We start from the raw sequence: 15,828 nt of genomic DNA, 5'->3' as shown, positions 1-15,828 counted from the left end.
TTCACGAGAATTTTGGCAATTGTTAATCAGATGAAAAGAAACGGAGAAGATGTTTCCGATGTTTGTGTTGTTGAGAAAATACTTCGGTCCTTAGACAAGAAGTATGATCATATTACAGTTGCAATTGAAGAATCCAAAGACTTGGATGCCATGACGGTCGATGAACTTATGGGTTCATTACAAGCCCATGAAGAAAGGTTTAGAAAGAAAAAGATTGAACCGGTGGAGGAAGTTCTCCAAACGCAATCGCGGGACAAATCAAGATCATGATCGAGGTCGTGGCCGAGGTCACTTTCGAGAAAGAGGTCGTGGACGAAGCAGAGGAGATCCTGCTCGAAGTGATGGAGGATACCAATACCAAAGAGGTGTTCGTGGAAGAGGAAAGAACTCGACAAGCCAATGGTATGATAAATCTAAAATCCGATGTTATCATTGCAATAAACTTGGCCATTATGCTTCTAACTGCTGGAACAAAGAAAGTAGCAGAGTAGATGAAAAGGCGAACTTGGTGAATGATGCTGATCAAATTCTCTTATCGGCATTCAAAGAATATGAAGAAGGTCAAAGCGATACGTGGTATTTAGATACCGGCGCAAGCAATCACATGTGTGGGAGAAAGGAGATGTTTGCCGAGTTAAATGAGACAATTAAAGGGACTGTCTCATTCGGTGATAACTCTAAAATTCTTGTTGAAGGGAAAGGTACAATTTTGATTCGCTTAAAGAATGGTGCACGTCAGTTTATTACTAATGTTTATTATGTTCCAAAAATGTCAAGCAATATATGAGTTTGGGACAACTTCTGGAGAAAGGTTATACTGTTCATATGAGAGATCTTAATCTTATGTTGAGAGATCGAAATAATAAACTGATTGCAAATATGAAGATGTCGAAGAACAGGATGTTTATTCTTAATATAAAGAGTGAGATGTCTCGATGTCTAAAGGCGTGCGTAGATGATCCTTCATGGTTGTGGCATTTGAGGTTCGGCCATCTCAATTTTGGCGGACTCAATTTGCTTTCTTGCAAAAAGATGGTTTATGGCTTACCACATATTGATCATCCCGATCAATTATGTGAAGGGTGTGTTATCGGCAAGCATTCCAGAACTAACTTTCCAAAGGAGGCGACTTATCGAGCGAAGAAGCCGCTTGAGTTGATTCATTCCGATTTGTATGGCCCGATCAATCCTCACTCATATGGTAATCATCGATATTTTGTTACTTTTATTGATGATTTTACTCGAAAAACTTGGGTGTATTTTTTGAAAGAAAAGACAGAAGTGTTTGATACTTTCAAACAATTCAAGAACCTGGCTGAAAAGGAAAGTGGCTATTTTATCAAGGCTTTGAGGACTGATCGTGGTGGAGAATTCACCTCATCCATATTCAACAAATTCTGTGAAAATCATGGTATTCGACGTTTCTTGACGGCCCCGTATTCTCCTCAACAAAACGGTGTGGCTGAATGGAAAAATAGAACCATTCTTGATATGGTTCGAAGCATGTTGAAGAGTAAAAATTTGTCCAAGGAACTTTGGGCTGAAGCTGTTTCGTGTGCCGTCTATCTTCAAAATAGATGTCCCACATATGGACTTGAAGGCGTAACTCCACAAGAGGCATGGACAGGGAGAACACCAAGTGTTTCGCACTTGAGAATTTTCAGGAGCATTGCCTATGCTCATGTCCCAGACCAAAAAAGATCGAAACTTGAAGTCAAGAGCAAAAAGCTCATCTTTATCGAGTATGACTCATCATCCAAAGCCTATCGATTATTTGACCCTAACACTTTGAAAGTGTATATAAGTAGAGATGTCAAGTTCGATGAAGATGGAATGTGGAAAGAAAATCTAAAAGAAGAAGCTAATGTTTGTGGTGATTCCGATCAAACGGAGTTGAAGCATCAAGCTTCATCTTCTTCTCCAACATCTTCTTCAAGTTCATCAACACCATCCTCTTCAAATAGTGTCGATGAACCGCTAGTGTCAAGATCGAGAAGATTGTCTGAAATTTACGAAGCTACCGAAGAGCTTCATCTTATATGTCTTCTTGCAAATTATGAACCACTTACTTATGATGATGCGGCCAAAGAAGAAAAGTGGAAAAAAGCCATAAACGAAGAAATTGAAGCCATTGAGAAAAATCAAACATGGGAGCTTGCTGATCTTCCGAAGGATAAGAAATCGATTGATGTTAAATGGGTGTACAAGGCCAAGAAGAATGAAAAAGGTGAAGTAACAAGGTACAAAGCTAGATTAGTCGCGAAGGGGTACAAGCAAAAAGCCGGAATTGACTATGATGAAGTTTTTGCCCCTGTCATCCTCATGGAAACGATTAGATTGATTATTTCCATTGCTGCTCAAAATAATTGGCGGATTTATCAAATGGATGTCAAATCAGCATTCTTGAATGGCATCTTTGAAGAAGAAATTTATGTCGAACAACCTAAGGGGTTTGTTGTGAAAGGTTATGAAGGCAAAGTGCTAAGATTGAAGAAAGCTCTCTATGGACTTAAACAAGCACCGAGAGCATGGAATTCCAGAATTGATGCATATTTCAAGGTGAATGAATTCTCTCAATGTCCATACGAGCATGCACTCTATTTGAAGCAAGGAAAAGGTGATATTCTGCTCGCCTGTTTATATGTTGATGATCTTGTTTTTACAGGAAATAATTCGGCGATGATTGATGCTTTTAAGGCATCGATGGTGAAAGAATTTGAGATGACCGATAATGGTCTCATGAATTATTTTCTTGGTATCGAAGTGAAGCAAAGTGCCGATGGGATTTTTATTTCCCAAAAAGGATACGCAGAAAATATCCTTGAAAAATTCAACATGAAGAATTGTATGCCGGTCAATACACCAATGGAGTGCGGAACCAAGCTTTCGAAGTTTGATGATGGTGCCGATGTTGATTCAACATATTATAGAAGCTCGATTGGGAGTTTGAGATACTTGACATGCACGAGACCGGATATTATGTATAGTGTTGGAATTGTGAGTCGATATATGGAGAAGCCGAAATCATCTCATCTTAAAGCTGCAAAGAGAATACTTCGGTACATCAAAGGTACTATTTCTCATGGCTTACACTATTATTGCTTTGAATCTTTCAAACTTAGAACTTATTCGGATAGTGATTATGGTGGAGATATCGACGATCGAAAAAGCACCACCGGATTTGTATTTTTCTTGTGCGACACTGCTTTCACGTGGTCATCAAAGAAGCAATCAAGTGTTACTCTGTCGACATGTGAAGCTGAATATGTAGCTGCATCTTCAAGCGTTTGTCATGCAATATGATTGAGAAGACTACTCAAAGATATTCTTATGGAGCAGAAGAAAGCAATGGAGATTTTTGTTGATAATGTTTCTGCTATTGCTTTGGCAAAAAATCCAATTTTTCATGAACGAAGTAAACATATCGATGTCCGATATCACTTCATCCGAGAACAGGTTAAAGAGAATGAAGTTGAAGTATTGCATGTGAAGACCGGAGATCAAGTAGCAGATATTTTTACTAAACCTCTCAAGATCGATGCTTTTCGAAAGTTCAAGAGCCTGCTTGGAATGATTGATGGAAGAGAATTTGGTTTAGGGGGGAGTGTTAGAAATTAAACCAAATTTATTGATACTTGTTTTTTGGTGAGTCTATTCGTATTTTCATATTTTGATTTTTCGTGTTTTTAGGTGCTAATTATAGTTTGAGCCCGAAAGATGAAAGTTTCCTAAGTTAATTAGATTTCCTATTTTGAATAGGTTTTCTAATTGAATGATTTCCTAATCGGAGTAGGTTTTCTGATTAGAATAGGTTTCCTAGAAAGAGGTTTCCTATTTCGAATCAAACTATGGCATATATAATTTCGAATCAAACTATGGCCTATATAGTTTATTTCTCTTGTAATTGAAATATGCAATAGAAAGGCGCGAATTGCGATCGTTTCACCTTCAAAAATTTCTTCCATCAAATCAATATTGTTGCCGCGCCTCTGACGCTCAACACAGTGCATAGAATATGCTTGCTTTCAGGACCACCAATATGTTGCCGTTAGAGCCACATTCTCATGCTGATGACGGACATCTTAGGCACCACTATCCTGGAATTCAATATCTAAGTGAGCATCAACAGAGATTGCACTAAGTCAGTGTCTGTAACTAAGTCAGTGTCTCCACTAAGTTTTCTTTCCTCCGAGAGTGATTATATTTGGTGTCATTGCAACAAGCCTAATATACCTGCTGGAGCTGGCTTAACAAGAAAATTAGTTTGCGGGATTAGGAACCTCCGCCATCTGTATTATCTCCAACCAATATACCTTGAGCACCATACTATTAGTTCAGACCTCCAAATCAGAGTCACCGCGAGGAACTAATTCAACAAGCTGCAGCACTTGGCCCTCCACAATAAGTTTTTGTTTGCATGTGTGACTCAAAGCATGCATCGAGATGATCTCAAATCAATAAAAACAATAGATAGTAATGTTTTGCTGCAGGATGTTGGTTAGTTTGAAGTAGTAAGTGGCATGTGGCATTTGCTTTGGCATGAATATGAGCTTTCGGGAACAACTAATTTTGTGCCTTTGACTGCAGGAAGATTGTGAACTGTCAGCGTCCACTAGAAAATTAGGATCTATTCATTCCTCAAAGACGTCGGCTCGGTCCGTCTTCTCTGAAAAGCACCAATTACTCAACATGTATCTTCTGATCTGTCGGCAGTTGGTAGTTCATCAATGTTGCGATCCAGAGTACTGCGTTGGTGCTGAAAGTATGGAGCATCTGCTAATTTGAGTGGTCTGTAGCAGCTGCAGTACAACAGTGCGCATGTTGTTGCTCGAGCTAGCACAGTGCGCATGCAATGTAACATATCTTGAATGCTAGAAATCGCAAGATGCAAGTGACCGGCTAGCTAAACTACTTTGCCGATCGGGAAGCTATATCGGATTGAACCAAGGGAAATGTCAAATTTTTGTTAGCTACTTGGAAGATGGAACTGATCTGTGGAGAAGAGAACACGAACTGTGGAGGCAATCTGATCTGCACGTGGTCTTAAGTTCTGACAGCTTATCAGTTGTGAATATTGTTGCGGGCCAGACCACAGGCCCATGGGAATTGCAGGCTATCTTGGAGGAATGCAAAGAGATGCTAGCTCGGTCCAAGTATGTTCAACTGGTCTATAGCCCACGCGAATTCAACCAAGTGGCGGACTGGTTAGCTAAGTCTCACCGCAGAAAAGTCCTGCGGCATGACTGGCTTGTAGAACCACCTTTACCTTTATGGGATCTTTTATGTTCAGAAATCCATAACTTATGTTATCCTTTTTCGGTTAATGAATGAAACATTTCGCTTTTCGACCAAAAAAAAAAAGGACATGACCAGCAATAAATTGGTAAAGAGAAGCTAATAAAGGTTTGTCTAAATTGGGATTATCTGTTCACTCCTGTGTTTTAGACTAATAGATTGGTGCTAGTAACTCGAGGATGGTGTGTGAAGCAAATGCGGAAGGGGCACGGAGAAAACTCCATGTGGAGGAAAAGCAGCCGAGCTCATTTCCTTCGCTTCCTGGGCCCAAGGCAGTGCAGTCTTACCTGGCCAAATCAAATCGATGATTCATTATTGTGTATTTGGATTATGGATTTAAGGACTAGTCTCCATAAAATCTGTCTTACCCACCGACAGTGCCAGAAAATTGCTTCTAGCGAACTTCATTTGCTTAGAGCAACATCTCAATCCAAGATTATCAATCAAATCATTGCTTAATTAGGATTGGCAATGTTCATTAAAGCCATCAAGAAAAGTCCATCGGAATAAGGTTTTCACCGTATAAGTGCACTGTCGTACTCATCTTGTAATTAGAAGTGGGGCGACCGTTGGTTTTGAGTTAGTTATATCATCTGGGATTCGAATTTCTCTCGGTAAAGTTGTATCTGTTTCTTTCTTTATCCACACTCTTTTGCTTTCAGTAAACTTGTCTCTCGTTTGACTCGCTTAAAAGAATCATGAGGCTCGATAGAACTTGGAAAATAAGTTCAAGTGTAGAGCTGCGTCATCAACTGAAAGGATGTTGCTGAAACAACACCAACAATTAGTGCAGTTGACTCTACTATTCTTTTTTTCTTTACCTCGAGGAAAAAATTAGCTCAATTTGTAATGATTTCTGACTCGGTCAAGCACTGACTAAACCACTAATAAAAAGAGCTGTACATGCACCAATTGAATTCATAGCGAGTGAAAGATAAAGAGGAATTTGTCACAATAAAACCTTTAGCTCACAATGAGAATCTGAGGTCGTTTGAGCTCGGTGACCTTGGATCGAGGTCGCCAGTGTCTTGGTAACCACGATCTGAGGTCACCTTGTCCTTTCTCCTCGTAAGGGAGCGAGAGAGAGAGAGAGAGAGAGAGAGAGAGAGAGAGAACTGGGGCATGAGTAGAGAGAGAAAGACAGAAACGGGGGTGGTGACGGCGACCACGGTGGTGGGTGGTGCTTGGTGGAGGAGGCTAGGTTTTGTAGGTGTCTTTTGAAAGGAAGGGAATTCGGTCTTTCCTATCACGGGGTTTTGTAAGAGTAACGAGGCCTTCATCACGGATGTTGTCGAGCAGCATTAATGTGTGTGCACTCCGTCCCAATTGGAGTGTATTTCCTCACCCTGCACTACTTTCTCTATCGATGTATGGTGGACTCAAAGTGTACGATTTTCATTTCAATGAAATGCAATTTTCCTGACAAAATAAAAAAAAAAAGACGGCCGTTATTTCCATCCCGGTTTTTGCCTCCATATACCCCCTCTGAGAGTTAAAATGGCAGATAACCCACATTGTGTATCCCATAGTCCCGCTTCTGTTTCTCTCTCTTCCTCGTCCTCCATTAACAGCCACCATGATCTCTCTCTCTCTCTTCCCCCTGAACGCTTGGACGCGCAGCATAGTCAGCCATGGACGAGCGATACTGACGCCTCCTGATCACACTCCGCCATGGACACCAAATTTGAATCCGAATCCGAACAAATGGCTTTTAATTCTTCTCCGACGTTCTAGTAAAAAAAAATGAAAGCCAATTAATTTAATCTCTCTCACTCGCCGCCTCGCTTGACGGTTCAAGCTCATTGCTTCACTTCACTCACTCGCCATCGACTCTTCACATCTCCAATGATCAAAAGCCATAGCAATCGCCTACTCAGATTTCCACACAGGGTCGAGCCTCAAGTCTCTCGATGACTTCCCCTCTAGCAAAACCTCCATCTCTTGGTATCTCTCTCTATGGGATCAATTTTTCTGTTCAGTATTCCCTCTGCTTGTTGAAATGCTTATGAGCATTTTGATAGCAGAGATAAGCTCATGAAGGATGACGTAAAGATGTACTCTGCAATTCTGAAGAAGCCGAGAGATTCGTTCCCTAATACAAGCAAGTGGTAGTGTCTGTCCTCATTTAACTGTGTGTGATTTGTTTCGCTTGTCGATTTACTTAATCGAGACTTATTGCTCGATTGTAAAATAAGGATGGTATTTAATTATTTTTCCATTTTTTTGGACAATGTTTCAATTGATCAATCATATCACATATGCGAAATTGATGGTACACGATCAAAAGATTCAATTGCTTGATATATCTAAGTTAAAAGACTGAATTGTCATAAAAAAATGTTCGAGGGCTCGATTATATTACGGACTTGGGGAATCAAAAGTCAACTTTAACTTGAAGAAGAAAAGAAAAAGAAACGAAAGACATTGACCACTGCGAGAGGAGGAGGGATTGGTACTACAACTACAAGTGAGTCCGACAATGGCTCCCCACTATCTCGAAATTTTCTTCTTTTTCTTTCTTTCCCAAGTCAAAATTGGGAAAATTCAATTTCGTATTCACGATGTCGAAATCGAATCCCAACCAAGATGCAGGTTCCCCCGTTTACAATTTCGAGTTGGCTAAACCTAAGGTAATGATCGTCTAGCAAAATTTGAAATTCCTTTTGTGCCCCCGGCTTTTAGAATTATTTCTTTCAATCAGGCCCATCTTCCTACCAAAGTTGGTCGGAATACCAGTCTAGTCGTAATAACTCTTTTGTTTTTTTGGTCAAAAGTAAGAACTTAAGTTATTCGTCATAGAAACAGTTCATAATATGGTACCACCCGCCTGGGTGGCGCTGCTGGAAAGGGCACTCTTCCTCTCGCAAAAGGTTGGGTGTTCGAATCCCGGGCGCCGCAGGGTGACTTAACCGGTGCACGTGTGTGGTGGCTAGCACGTGTCGCCCCCAGGGTTTACTTCCCGGCTGTCGGCCGTGCGGGGGTTCCCTGGGTTACCAAAAAAAAAAAAAAACAGTTCATAATATGGTACTGCTGATCATCGATGGTGCAAAACATGACCCGTGCTAATGTAGTTGTACACAGTCCAAGCCTCGAACAGACTATAGCTTTAGCGCTGTTTGCAATGGTATGGTGTTCTAGTTTCTAATGCGCATGTCATTTAGTACTCCCGATACAAGTTTATAATCAGACGAAAGTTCATGTAAATATAAACAAACTCATGATGATATTTCCTGACAATAATTCTCTCGAGTCGCGTTTATTTTATAGAACTAAAACGGTCATAATAAATCATTGAAATCAAATTAATGAGAATTTATATCACGAAAAACCCCAAACTGATATACTTATGACAAAAATACCCCGAACTAATTTTTTAACCAACAAAAACCTAAAACTGGTACACCTATAATAAATTTACCTCTAAACTAATTTTTTTGATTACCAAAAACCCAAACTGGTACAAATATAATAAATTTACCCTCCGTTAATTGGATTAATACCACGAAAAACAACAAATTGGTAAATCTATGACAAACGGAGAGGTAAAATCTCAAACTCGTACACTTGTCAATTGTCACGTGTCATCTGACTCAGCAATTTAAAGGTAAAATTTAACGGAAACTAACAAACTGTAAATTTGTCACAGGTGTATCGGTTTGGGATTTTTTGTGGTCAAAAAATTAGTTTGAGATAAATTTATCACAATTATAATAATTTGGAATTTTTCATGGTATTAACTCAATAAATGATAAAGAACCAAAGTAGTATTTTCCTGAGTCCCATCGATTAAGGGTCCTTTAAATAATTGTCTCTAGTGCACTTGTTAAACATTCGTAATGAGGAAGTAATCTTATTCGGTTGTTTAACAAGTGTTCAGGGTAACTTTTTACAAAGTCCTTTTTATCCGAAAAGTTTGTTTAATTTTTGCCCAAGGTGCAGTTTGCTCACCAAGTAACATTTATGCAAGACTTTGTACCCGCAAACATTTTTATGGCAGGATCAAAGGTGATCGTATCTTTTTTTTTATTAAACAATCTATTCGCTCGGACGAATCAGAAGTTTCGAATCCGAATTGGCCCAGACACGTAGCCAAATCAAACTAGAACGAGCCATAGTCATTTATTCAAGAATGGGACATTTTCCTTAATCTGGGATGATGCGAATCGTCCAACATGTCATTAGTCAATGGTCCCAAAGCCTCTATAAAAAGTTACATAACCCTCTCCATCATGTAAACAGAAAGGAGCTTAATTATATATAAATCATGTTTATATAATAATCTTTTCCATCATCATCATCATCCATTATCAGCTATTGTAGTATTTATTTCACATATATGATTAATCAATTAATCATGAAGGCCCCTCTAGTGTTATATTTTTCTTGGGGTGTCAAATATATATGATTACTAAATCCTCCTCTTTTTCCGATCAAAAGCAATTCATCCGGCGTTAAAATTTTTGAAGAAAAATATAATTTTTTTAGCCATAAAAAACGATGCCAAGGTCACGCTACCATTCGTGCAATTTCCATACCCAAATGACATGCTAATGCGCCTGGGCACCTTACATATTCCAGTATCCAATTATGGATTCATTATTTTTTGTAGGCCGATTTCATTCAATTATAATCCGTCTAAAAATTCAAAGATAAAAATATCGGGTTTCTTGCATCACAAAATCCCAGTGGTCTCGAGCTCAACCAACTCCTTTCGATTTAATTGAAGGGGCATACAACCCATCTGGACAATAGAATACATTATTTTCGCAGCTGTGTATCTTTATATGGCTCGAATAGTAGCAATGGCAAAGCTTCATTATCCTGCTACCAACGCTAATTCCACTACTTCCACTGTTAGAAAGTTGGCTTTTTTTAGTTAATCGGTGGATTAATTCGTGGCTTTAATACGCAAATTTTGTGGCTGATTCATCGACGTGCTCGTCTTTATTTGGCAATGGCCATTCTCTTCGGGATCACTTAATAACCTTCCTTAAAAAGGCACGCGTTAGAGGAGTATCCCTATGCTGCATCTTAAAAAAGTTCCCATCCAAGGTCGCATATAGCGCTACAACATGGGGCAAATTTGTCTTCTTTCTTCCATAGATGCATACGTATGCTATTGTGTATACGTTAAACAGTAAACTATATAATTATAATATATCGGGAAGCAGAAAGATGAAATTCTTTTTTAAAGATTGCTGTGGATCAAATGCGTTGGACATAAAAATGCACGCTTTATTTACCATACGGAAAAAAAAAACCCAAAAATCACACATCTTCATCATTTATGGACTTTAAGATAATCCAAGTCTTCCAAGATAGTTTATTTTTTTGTTCAAAATTAGGTCGCATATGATGAGGCATGACTATATCCTATAATCTATTTTAAGGAAAATTAGATCACGGGCATTTCTTGTTTATACTTGGAAATTACTCAATTTCCAAACAGTTTCTCTTTAATCTTTATGTAACAAAGAATTCCACCTCACGTAAGTAAAAGCGATGCAAGCGAAATTTTGGATGAGTGACCAGCCACATGAACCATATGTACTTGGTGGCATGAAGATTGAACTTGTGTTATGCATCTAATCATACACAAACTTTGTTCTCTACTAAACCAGTAAGCCTACTCAACGAGTTAACAACTTCTCGTTCAAACTGTAACTTAGAAACACGACCGAAAAAAAAGCTTGAAGGAAATCTACACCGTCTATGTAAGAGAGAGAGAAAAATTGGAAAGAAATGTAAAGTTTTTCTATGCCGACGACCACATCACATTATTCTGATGCTCCTGATGCAAAATTCTTATGAGAAATTAGGTTCCCTCTAGCAAAGAGAAAAGGAATTAAGGTAGATTATTTTGTGATCCGTCGAGATTGTAAGCAATAACAAGAACTTCTAAGAATATGCTTTTCTTATTTGAATAGATTACCGTTCAAAAAGCATCAATTTATGTGTGCTTATTATATTTCAACTCAGAACGTACATTAAAGTAGATCTTATGGTGCTTCCATCAAAGATTAATACCATTAAAAATCTCAAGAAAAATTTCGAAACCGATACCCTTGATTCAAATGTAACTTCAATTAGCGGCAATTTGGAATCTGAAGCGGATGTTGGATTTGGGTCAGACATACCGGCTTGGGCCAAATGTCTCCTAGAAATACCACTTCGGGATTTTTTTTTTACTAGTATTGACCCTTTTATTAACATGGCGGATCCAACAAATGATTGGAAATATTCTATCGAAAAAAAAAAAGAGTTACTTACAATATTGTCCCAACACTACGGTTGATAAAATAATTTTCCTTTTCTTACAGAATACATTATCGTTATTATTATTTTGCTATGATTGCCAAACTAATTTTCCCGAGAATAAACACTTGTGGACAATATATGGTGGCTGGCTGCTGCATAGAATCGCTTCCTTCGTTCGTTATTTTATCGCTTGTGGAGCAATTGGTCCAACTGTTTGGATTCCACTGCTAAGCCGAGAACGGAAAATATGAATAAGGCTGCGCATGGCAACTTGCCAAATAGTATTTGATTCTGTTCTTTTGTTCCCAGAATCAGTTTGGGAATAGAAATCCGTTTGTTTAATTTTTTGATTACCGGGCACAAATTCTTGCAAATTTGTGCCTGAATCGCTTTGGAGCTAAATCGAGAATAAAAAAAGTAGCTTTCTTAATTCAGAACAAAAATGAGAATTAGTTTTTTTTTTCTTCTTCTTTTTCTTGGTTTTTAATATAGTTTCTAATGTCTGGCGCTAGGGCCACCCTCACCGTATCTGGTGAGATTAAAATATTTTAATAAAAAAAATATTATTAATAAAAAAAATTTATCGGCCATGGAAAAAAAATAAAAAAAAATATTATTAATAAAAAAATTTTACCGGCCATGGCCAGCGACCAGGCCATGGCGAAAAAAATAATAAATATATTATTAATAAAAAAAAATTTACCGGCCATGGCCAACGACCAGGCCATGGCGAAAAAAATAAAAAAAATATTTTCAATAAAATTTTTTTTATTTAAAATATTTTTATAAAAATATTATTAATAAAAAAAACTATTTATAAAAAAATATTTTATCAGCCATGGCCAGCGACTAGGCCATGGCAAAAAAAAATAAAAAAAATAATTTCAATAAAAATAATTTTTATTAAAATATTATTAATAAAAAAATATTTATAAAAAAAATATTTTACCTGCCATGGCCTGCGACCAGGCCATGGCGAAAAAAAAGAAAAAAATATTTTCAGTAAAAATATTTTTTAGTAAAATATTTTTTTAAAAAAATATTAATAAAAAAAAATTTATAAGAAAATTTTTTATCGGCCATGGCCAAAAAAATAAAAAAAAATATTTTTAATAAAAGTATTATTAATTAAAAAATATTTTACCGGCCATGACCAAGAAGGAGGAGAAGAAAAAAAGAAAAGAAAGAAATATTAAAATATTTAAAATGTTATTAAAATATTATTAATAAAAAGAAATTTTATGCCGTTACTAAACGCATTGCTCCTAGACGTAATTTTGAACCGTTACTAAACGCCTTTAAATGCTCGAGAATCGGTTCAGGCACGAATAAAAAGAATCATTTCCGACTGAAACTGCTTTCCGGACACGTAATGGTTGTCATGCGCAGGAATCACCCTCTCACTCTCTCTTTCCCTCTCCTCCACTCGTGACTCTCCCGGGAAATTCCATCGTTTTCCCGAGAAAATGCCCGAGCAGGAGGACGACGGCTCCGAGCATAACCACCACAAGAGCCTGACGAATCGACAGCCCCAGGCTGCGACCCCGAGGGAGTCGATCATGGACCTCGATCTCGATGTCTACACTCCCTGGCCGATGATGGATCAGCAGCTCCCCTTCGCGGCGAACCCCACGTCTCCTCTTTTCCTGTCCGCCTCTCCGATTGTTCTCGGTTTGTCGCATGTCAGTCTTGAGTTCGATTCATCCGCTTTTGGTTTCGCGTCGGGTTTTGCGGATTGCGATTGATTGAGCTGGAGTTGGGTCGTTGAAAAGCTTTGTTTTTCCCATCTGAGAGTGAGAATTGAGGGTTGACTATTTCTCCACCTGCGTTTACTTGCTTATTTTTTTGCTTATTTTGTCTTTCTTTTCCTTTGACTAATCGAGAAATTTGGTCTGATGATACGGTTCTATTTTCTCTCAAGTTCAAAAAGCTTGGGATTCACCTGATTTCATAATATTGTCTGAGGATTTTGAGTTTGAGGGTCCTTTCTCTGAAACTATGAAGTTACCTCTTGCTTTAAGGTTGATTTGTTCCAACTGTCTGCAATGGCCTGTGAAGCCACGGCTACTGAGTTCTGACTGAGAAGTTGTTTCCAAATATATAGATCATCAAAAGTCGGAGTCTGAAGCCCCTGCTGAGGATAATTAATGATCGTAAGAAGCTGCCAACACCGTATTTGGGGCTGACGGCATTTGAAAATCCTGATGGATTGGATACTGTATCATCAAAGAAAGGATGACCCCAGGCTATTCGTCACTTCAAAGAATCGACCTAGCATGTTCTGTTCTCTACTAACCATTAAGCCTACTTAATGAGTCAACAGTTTCTCGTTCGAAGTTTGACTTATGAACCCAATCAGAAGAAGGTCAAAGGAAATCAGACACTCTCTATGTAAGAGAAGGAAAAAAAAATGAAGACACGCTAAATTTTACCATAGCCATGACTGCATCATATTATTCTGAAGCTCGTGTTGCATAATTCTTATGAGAAATGAGGTTCTTATGAGAAATGAAGTTCCTTTTTAGCAAAGAGAAAAAGAATGAAGTTAGATTACTTTCTTTGTCTATCAAAATTTAAAGCAATAACAAGAACTTCGAAAGCATATGCTCTTCATATTCGATTAGATTGTAACTCGAAAAGTATCAATTTATGTCTATTTATTATATTTCAACTTAGAATCTCAAGTTGTTTCTATAAATGTGGAGGATTCAACAAATAAATGGAAATATTCTTCGAAAAATACAAACAATGATTTAGAATATGGTTATGAAAGCAACCAGTTAAAAGTGTTGGCGTTAATGTACTAAAATATACCGTGTTAAACTAAATCCACGCTTCCTATATTTGGGTATTTTCTCGGGAGACAGATGTCTGCAAGAGAAATAGTTTCGATATGTATCATGGAGGGGTTTGTGTCATCAGGCATATGGGGTACCGACTCCATAATTTGATGCTAGATTTACGCATCAAGAAAGCCAGACAGGAGAGTTTCCTAAGCACTCTCGATGTTTGAAATCTCATCAACGGAGCAGATGAGGAATACTCTTCCTCGACGTTGACGGCGACTTGCAGAACGCTAGGGCTGTTCGTGCCTTTGGATGAAATCACCGAAGAAGGGGACGCCGTTGAGGGGATAAACTTGCCTTCAAACGCCATTGAGGGATCCCGAAAAGCTGGAGATAGTTGTAGAACTTGGTAAACTTACCTACAGAAGCCTCGAATCCGCCTCCTTTTGTTTCGTTGCTTCTGGGAAAGGGTTCAGCCCGGACGATATGTGCAAAACGACGGAGCAATCCATATGCTTGTTAACTATGCTTATATAAACCAATGAAGAAGTTGCCGGAACACAAGTATATACCCCTGTGTCGCGACCTTAAAATTTTCTCAGGCTAATGAATTGTTAAGACTAAGCCTAACTCGGGCCCTCCCAAGCCCTATCAATTCGCAACTTAGGGTTTAAGTTTTTGACGTGCAAAAGTCTTTATGCTTGGAGTAGCCACTAATCTATATATGGTAGGTCGATTAGAAACCTAAATAAAACATAGGGAGATATGTTTTATTCCTACGAACCAGAGATTCTAAGCTCGGGGACTTGATTACGCTAGATCTAGTCTAACGCCCTTTCTGCACCTTTTCTTTTCAAAAATGTTTATGCATGCAAATCTGGATCCATTTTAACTTAGTCACTAGCATGTGAGGTAATCATGCGGGTGCGCAAACCACCAAAGTAACACCCAATAAACAAAACATTAAATAAATTGCAAGATTGGGAGAATTACTTACCTCGAAGCTAACGTAAGCATCCGCATTGTTAAGCTAGAAAATCACATCAACAATCCTAATATGATTTCTAATTAACAAGCGCTTCACTCAATATTTTTAGGATTTTCACTTATTTAAATGAAAACTAACCTATATGTAATGACGTGCAAAAAATTAACATGCGATTAATGCAGCCTAACATGCAAACTATATGTCATGCGACGACGTGACCTAATTCTAATAACGGACAAATGATTTATTTTTGGTATTTTTTCAATGAAATTCGGAATTTAAAAAAATGCCTAAATTAACATGCAATCTATTCTAAAAAAAGATAATTTAATCTATCCTAAAATGGCTTCTTTTTAGTATTTTTATGAAAATTCGAAATCAAGAATTACCCTAAAATGAACCGTCGAGATCAGGATAATATGTAAATTAAACTAGGAAATAAATTACTCTAATTCCTAATTTAAATTAAAAAGTTATCCTATCGACTTATTCAAAGAAAGT

This window comes from Syzygium oleosum, unplaced genomic scaffold, assembly GCF_021117445.2.
Source record: "Syzygium oleosum isolate NSW1041296 unplaced genomic scaffold, Sole_v2.1 Sole_v2.14, whole genome shotgun sequence".
Taxonomy (NCBI): domain Eukaryota; kingdom Viridiplantae; phylum Streptophyta; class Magnoliopsida; order Myrtales; family Myrtaceae; genus Syzygium; species Syzygium oleosum.
This window is presented reverse-complemented; position numbering follows the sequence as displayed.